The sequence below is a fragment of the Lolium rigidum genome, chromosome 1, assembly GCF_022539505.1.
Source record: "Lolium rigidum isolate FL_2022 chromosome 1, APGP_CSIRO_Lrig_0.1, whole genome shotgun sequence".
Lineage (NCBI taxonomy): Eukaryota > Viridiplantae > Streptophyta > Magnoliopsida > Poales > Poaceae > Lolium > Lolium rigidum.
The window spans coordinates 55,086,925-55,095,151 of NC_061508.1; positions in this window are offsets into that span (position 1 = coordinate 55,086,925).

An 8,227-nucleotide genomic window follows, 5' to 3' on the forward strand; every position below is an offset into this window, starting at 1 on the left:
AGGGTCAAGAGAGGAGTATGATATACTATGATCAAGAGGAGTGAAAGCTCTAAGCTTGGGGATGCCCCCGTGGTTCACCCCTGCATATTTTAAGAAGACTCAAGCGTCTAAGCTTGGGGATGCCCAAGGCATCCCCTTCTTCATCGACAACATCATCGAGTTCCTCCCCTGAAACTATATTTTTATTCAGTCACATCTTTTGTTCTTTGCTTGGAGCGTCGGTTTGTTTTTGTTTTTGTTTTGTTTGAATAAAATGGATCCTAGCATTCACTTTGTGGGAGAGAGACACGCTCCGCTGTTACATATGGACAAATATGTCCTTAGGCTTTACTCATAATATTCATGGCGAAGTTTCTTCTTCGTTAAATTGTTATATGGTTGGAATTGGGAAATGCTACATGTAGTAATTCTAAAATGTCTTGGATAATGTGATACTTTGCAATTGTTGTGCTCATGTTTAAGCTCTTGCATCATATACTTTGCACCCATTAATGAAGAAATACATAGAGCTTGCTAAAATTTGGTTTGCATATTTGGTCTCTCTAAGGTCTAGATAATTTCTAGTATTGAGTTTTGAACAACAAGGAAGACGGTGTAGAGTCTTATAATGTTTACAATATGTCTTTTATGTGAGTTTTGCTGCACCGGTTCATCCTTGAGTTTGCTTCAAATAACCTTGCTAGCCTAAACCTTGTATCGAGAGGGAATACTTCTCATGCATCCAAAATCCTTGAGCCAACCACTATGCCATTTGTGTCCACCATACCTACCTACTACATGGTATTTCTCCGCCATTCCAAAGTAAATTGCTTGAGTGCTACCTTTAAAATTCCATCATTCGCCTTTGCAATATATAGCTCATGGGACAAAATAGCCTTAAAAACTATCGTAGTATTGAATATGTACTTATGCACTTTATCTCTTATTAAGTTGCTTGTTGTGCGATAACCATGCTTCTGGGGATGCCATCAACTACTCTTTGTTGAATATCATGTGAGTTGCTATGCATGTCCGTCTTGTCTGAAGTAAGAGAGATCTACCACCTTAATGGTTGGAGCATGCATATTGTTAGAGAAGAACATTGGGCCGCTAACTAAAGCCATGAATCATGGTGGAAGTTTCGGTTTGGACATATATCCTCAATCTCATATGAGAATAATAATTGTTGCTACATGCTTATGCATTAAAGAGGAGTCCATTATCTGTTGTCCATGTTGTCCCGGTATGGATGTCTAAGTTGAGAATAATCAAAAGCGAGATATCCAAAATGCGAGCTTTCTCCTTAGACCTTTGTACAGGCGGCATGGAGGTACCCCTTTGTGACACTTGGTTGAAACATGTGTATTGCGAAGATCCGGTAGTCCAAGCTAAGTAGGACAAGTTGCGGACACTATTAGTATACTATACATGAGGCTTGCAACTTGTAATATATAATTTACATAACTCATATGCTTTATTACTACCGTTGACAAAATTGTTTCATGTTTTCAAAATAAAAGCTCTAGCACAAATACAGGCAATCGATGCTTTCCTCTTTGAAGGACCTTTCTTTTACTTTTATTGTTGAGTCGGTCTACCTATCTCTCTCCACCTTAAGAAGCAAACACTTGTGTGAGCTGTGCATTGATTCCTACATACTTGCATATTGCACTTGTTATATTACTTTACATTGACACTATCCATGAGATATACATGTTATAAGTTGAAAGCAACCGCTGAAACTTAATCTTCCTTTGTGTTGCTTCAATACCTTTACTTTGATTTATTGCTTTATGAGTTAACTCTTATGCAAGACTTATTGATGCTTGTCTTGAAGTACTATTCATGAAAAGTCTTTGCTCTATGATTCACTTGTTTACTCATGTCATTACCATTGTTTTGATCGCTGCATTCATTACATATGTTTACAAATAGTATGATCAAGATTATGATGGCATGTCACTTCAGAAATTATCTTTGTTATCGTTTTACCTGCTCGGGACGAAGCGGAACTAAGCTTAGGGATGCTGATACGTCTCCAACGTATCGATAATTTCTTATGTTCCATGCTACATTATTGATGATATCTACATGTTTTATGCACATTATATGTCGTATTTACGCATTTTCCGGAACTAACCTATTAACAAGATGCCAGAAGAGCCGATTCTTTGTTTCTGCTGTTTTTGGTTTCAGAAATCCTAGTAAGGAAATATTCTCGGAATTGGACGAAATCAACGCCCGGGGTCCTATTTTTGCACGAAGCTTCCGGAAGCGTGAAGAGGGAAGGAAGTGGGGCCACGAGGCGCCGCCACACTAGGGCGGCGCGGCCCAGCCCCTGGCCGCGCGGCCCTGGCGTGTGGGGCCCTCGTGTGGCCCCCCGCGTTGCCCTTCCGCCTACTTAAAGCCTCCGTCGCGAAACCCTCTGTACCGAGAGCCACGATACGGAAAACCTTCCAGAGACGCCACCGCCGCGAATCCCATCTCGGGGGATTCAGGAGATCGCCTCCGGCACCCTCGCTGGGAGGGGATTCATCTCCCGGAGGACTCTTCATCGCTATGATCGCCTCCGGAGTGATGAGTGAGTAGTTCACCCCTGGACTATGGGTCCATAGCAGTAGCTAGATGGTTGTCTTCTCCTAATTTTGCTTCATTGTTGGATCTTGTGAGCTGCCTAACATGATCAAGATCATCTATCTGTAATACTATATGTTGTGTTTGTCGGGATCCGATGGATAGAGAATACTATGTTATGGTGATTATCAATCTATTACTTATGTGTTGTTTATGATCTTGCATGCTCTCCGTTATTAGTAGAGGCTCGGCCAAGTTTTTACTCTTAACTCCAAGAGGAGTATTTATGCTCGATAGTGGGTTCGAGCCTTCATTGATACCAGGACGAGTGACGGAAAGTTCTAAGGTTGTGTTGTCTTTGTTGCCACTAGGGATAAAACATTGATTCTATGTCTAAGGATGTAGTTGTCGATTACATTACGCACCATACTTAATGCAATTGTCTCGTTGCTTTGCAACTTAATACTGAATGGGGTTCGGATGATAACTCGAAGATGGACTTTTTAGGCATAGATGCAGTTGGATGGCGGTCTATGTACTTTGTCGTAATGCCCTGATTAAATCTCACTATATTTATCATATCATGTATATGCATTGTTATGCCCTTTTCTATTTGTCAATTGCCCGACTGTAATTTGTTCACCCAACATGCTTTTATCTTATGGGAGAGACACCTCTAGTGAACTGTGGACCCCGGTCCTATTCTTTACATCGCATACAATCTACTGCAATACTTGTTTTACTGTTTTCTTGCAAACAATCATCTTCCACACAATATGGTTAATCCTTTGTTACAACAAGCCGGTGAGATTGACAACCTCATTGTTTCGTTGGGGCAAAGTACTTTGGTTGTGTTGTGCAGGTTCCACGTTGGCGCCGGAATCCCTGGTGTTGCGCCGCACTACATCCCGCCGCCATCAACCTTCAACGTGCTTCTTGGCTCCTCCTAGTTCGATTAAACCTTGGTTTCTTTCTGAGGGAAAACTTGCCACTGTGCGCATCATACCTTCCTCTTGGGGTTCCCAACGGACGTGTACATCTATGTGCATCACCTGGCTACTATCAAAATTGTCGCCGCTCTTGTATTTGTTTGGTGGTTTACAAAAGTTTACAAAACTTTGAAAACTAACAACCTTAATGCACACCTGGGTGGATTGGCTGATTGGTGGGCGGCTACTCGGGGCCACATTGTGGTTGTCTTCGCACGAGGGTGCGCATTGTTGAGTGGCTACTCAGGGCCACATTGTGGTTGTCTTCGCCTGAGGGTGCGCATTGTTGCGTGGCTACTCAGGGCCACATTGTGGTTGTCTTCGCCTGAGGGTGCACTTGTGGATCGCCACCCAGGAACAAAGAGATTTGTAGGTCTTCACTGTTTAGATAGCTTCTAGTGCAGCCTTATGGTATATGGCTCTGCCAAGATTCTTAAGTTGTGGAGGTTCATCCTGTTGTCGGATTAGAGGGTGGTTGCAGAATTGCAAGAGAAACGGGTCCAGCTAGTATGGGTGAACTTCTCTTCCCAAAGGTCTTGTCTCATCTTACTCTTGGGTAGGATGGGTCTTAAGGTGAAAGTGCACAACCTCTCGAGAGTTAAATCTAAGATCTTAGCCGTGTCCCCGGTCATGGACAATTTGAGCTACTAGGCAGGGATTGTACTGAAGAATCTCAACACCCCTTTTGTTTTCTAAAGTCAATTAAAATGCGCTAGAAACCCTTCATGGTGTGTCATGGTGAGCCCTCTGAACACCCATGATGGATTTCAAAGTTACCTTAATAAACTTCGTGGTGTGTCATGGTGCGCCCTCTGAACACCCACGATGAATTTCAAAGTTATCAAATGTTTTATCAAATATAGGACAAAACTGGCTTTATGCAAATAGCCTAGCTCCACCAGCCAAAGTCATGTAGTTAGTATTTTCAAAACTGCCACCAAATAAGTGCCATTTGCCAGTACATCATAGTACTGACCTCCATTCGTGGGGCTGCATATTCAAACGTGCAGGTCGCTCTGATGAAGATTATTGATAGGATCTCGAGTCTACATTCCAACATGTCTGCCTGTGGCGCATGATGAAGATGGAGGCTCCCTGCTACTTTATTTCCATCTGTGTTAGATATTTGAACTTTATTTGAAGGCTAGTCATTTGGACTATGCCGGTTGTATCTTCCCTTATTTGTCGTACTCGGATCATTACGTTGTAATATTGATACTATTGCTATGAATGCTATATTTTGTACTGTGGTGCTATCAGTGATCCAGGGAGTAGCACTGAACACAGGTGTTCTACCTTTGTTAAAAGATAGGACGTTACAAAATGGTATCAGAGCATAGTGTTGCCTGTAGAATCGAGACCCTAGGTTTGGATTAAAAATAGGAAGACCCTAGGATGAGAAATCTATCTAATCTTGCTTCTAATTAAAGAAAAAGGGTACTTTGTGAGCTTCTAGTACTCTCATCTATTCCATCTTCAAAAATGTTTTCCTCTTTCCTTAGATGACCCAACTCATGAAAACCATCAAGGAAGACGAGCAAGTAGTCATATTCTTTAGCTTGTTAAGGTAGTAAAGAGGCATTAGATGACCCCATTGACTCATATGTATTCCGTTACGTTCGGTTGTATTGCCCTACTACCAGATGTTTGGCAGTACCAACGAGACTAGGCGTATTTTCGAACCTTATTACTTAATAAAGAAAGTTTGGAATTTCTTGTTTTGAATGTTTTTGTTTGGTTGTGTGACTTGTTTGTGCATGGGTAGGAAATTTTATTCCCTAGATCAATCTATCTTGTTTCTAATCTATCTAAAACAACCACAAATGCCGCCAAGACGTGATCCAACCCAACTGGTAATTTTGGAATCACAAGGTTTTGATGTTATCTTGGGTATGGATTGGATGACTGCCTATGGTGGAGTCATAGATTGTGCCAATAGAGCTATCACATTAACAACCCCGGAGGGTAAGAAGATTAGGTACAAATCTCGACTGGAACCTAAGGATATTAGGCTAAACTATCTTAAGGGGATTAGCCTAAACCATCTTAAGGAGGTTAGCCTAGACCAAGTAGCCATAGTAAGTGAATACCCAGATGTCTTTCCAGAGGAATTACCAGGAATGCCACCGGATAGAGATGTGGAGTTTTTGATTGACTTGCTTCCGGGCACGGGCCCTATAGCAAAGAGACCTTATCCTATGTCCACTGATGAGTTAAAGGAACTTAAAAAGCAGCTTGAGGAGCAGCAGCGCAAGGGATTCATCAGAGAGAGTTCATCCCCGTGGGGAGCCCCAGTTCTGTTTGTCATGAAGAAGGACAATAGTCAGCGTTTGGTGATGGATTATCGGTCACTGAATGAAGTAACCATCAAAAACAAATACCCCCTTCCGAGGATCAATGACTTGTTTGATCAGCTGGAAGGAGCAACAGTGTTTTCCAAGATCGATCTGCGTTCTGGATATTTTCAGCTTAAGATTAGAGAGCATGACATACCCAAGACCGCTTTTGTCACTAGGTATGGCTCCTATGAGTATACGGTGATGCCTTTCGGCTTAACCAATGCCCCATCATACTTCATGAATATGATGAACAAAGTGTTCATGGAATTTCTTGATAATTTTGTCGTAGTCTTCATTGACGACATACTAATATATTCCAAGAGTGTTAAGGAACATGAGGAACACCTTCGCCTAATTATGGAGAAGCTACGGGAACATAAACTGTATGCAAAGTTCAGTAAATGTGAGTTCTGGCTGAGTGAAGTAGGATTTCTTGTTCACGTGGTATCCAAGGATGGAATTGCCGTTGACCCTTCAAAGGTGACTGCTGTGACAGAATGGGAAACCCCTAAAAAAACGTCGGAGAAATCCGTAGTTTCCTAGGTTTGGCTGGTTACTATAGAAGATTCATTGAGAATTTCTCCAAGATTGCTAAACCCATGACTGAGTTGTTGAAGAAAGAAAAGAAATATGAGTGGACTGATGCTTGTGAAGCCAGCTTCCAAGAATTGAAGAAAAGATTAGTATCTCGCTCCGATGTTGTGTCTACCCGATCTAGAGAAAGAATTTCAAGTGTTCTGTGACGCATCACGTCAAGGACTTGGAAGTGTGTTGATGCAAGGAGGCAAAGTAGCATCTTATGCTTCTAGACAGCTCAAGAAACATGAAGGCAACTACCCTACTCATGACTTAGAGTTAGCTTCAGTAGTTCATGCCTTGAAGACCTGGAGACACTACCTGATGGGGAAGCGTTGTGAAGTATTCACCGATCACAAGAGTCTGAAGTACACTTTTACTCAGAAGGATCTGAACATGAGACAGAGAAGATGGTTAGAACTCATTAAGGATTACGACCTAAGTTTGCAATACCATCCAGGTAAAGCAAACGTAGTCGCTGACACCCTGAGCCGTAAGACTTATGTGAATTGTATGTCAAGCAAGGAGTTACCCAAGGATTTGTGTGAAGCATTTAGGGATCTCAGCTTGGAAGTTGTACCAGAAGGTTTTGTAGTGTCACTAGTAGTTCAACCAACATTGATGGATAAAATCCAAGAAGCCCAGAAAGGAGATAAAGAAATAGAGGAAGTTAGAAGAGTCTTGAAGGAAGCATTGGCGGAAGGAAGAACAACAAAATTCCGTGAAGATGAGCAAGGAATTGTTTGGTTTGGGAAACGTATCTGTGTACCCGAAGACCCCGATCTAAGGAAGTTGATTTTCCAAGAAGCCCATGAGACTCCATATTCTATTCATCCTGGTAATACTAAGATGTATATGGATCTGAAGGAGAGATTTTGGTCGAATGGTTTGAAGAAGGACATTGCAGAGTACATAGCCAAATGCAGCACATGTAGTAAGGTGAAAGCTCAACATCAGAAACCAACAGGTTTGTTGCAACCGTTGAAGGTTCCAGATGGGAAATGGGATCAAATTGGTATGGACTTCATAACTGGATTACCTCGAACTAAATCCGGGTATGATTCAATTTGGGTTGTAGTCTGTCGTTTGACCAAGGTAGCTCACTTTGTGCCAGTGAAGACCACTTACACTAGTGTGAAGCTAGCGGAAATCTACATGAAGAGAATGGTGTGCCTCCATGGAGTACCCAAGAGTATCGTTTCTGATAGAGGTACCCAATTTACCTCGCATTTCTGGAAACAATTGCATGAATCACTAGGAACTAGGTTGGAGTTCATTATAGCTTTTCATCCACACACAGATGGTCAAACTGAGAGAGTGAATCAAATCTTAGAGGACATGTTAAGAGCTTGTGCGCTAGATTATGGATCTAGTTGGGATGACAACCTGCCATATGCGGAATTCTCTTACAACAACAACTATCAAGCTAGTATTGAGATGTCACCATTTGAAGCTTTGTATGGGAAGAAATGCACCACACCACTACTGTGGAGTGGGTTAGGAGAAAGAAGTTTGTTTGGACCTGATATTATCCAAGAAGCAGAAGAGAAGGTTAGACTGATCAAAGATAGGCTGAAGATAGCACAATCCAGGCAGAAGAGCTATGCTGATAAAAAGCGCAGCGATGTTTCCTATGAAATAGGTGATAGAGTTTATCTCAGAGTATCACCCCTTCGAGGTGTCAAGAGATTTGGAATCAAGGGAAAGTTAGCCCCGAGATTTATTGGACCATTCAAGGTGTTATCTCGCAAAGGAGAAGTAGCTTATGAG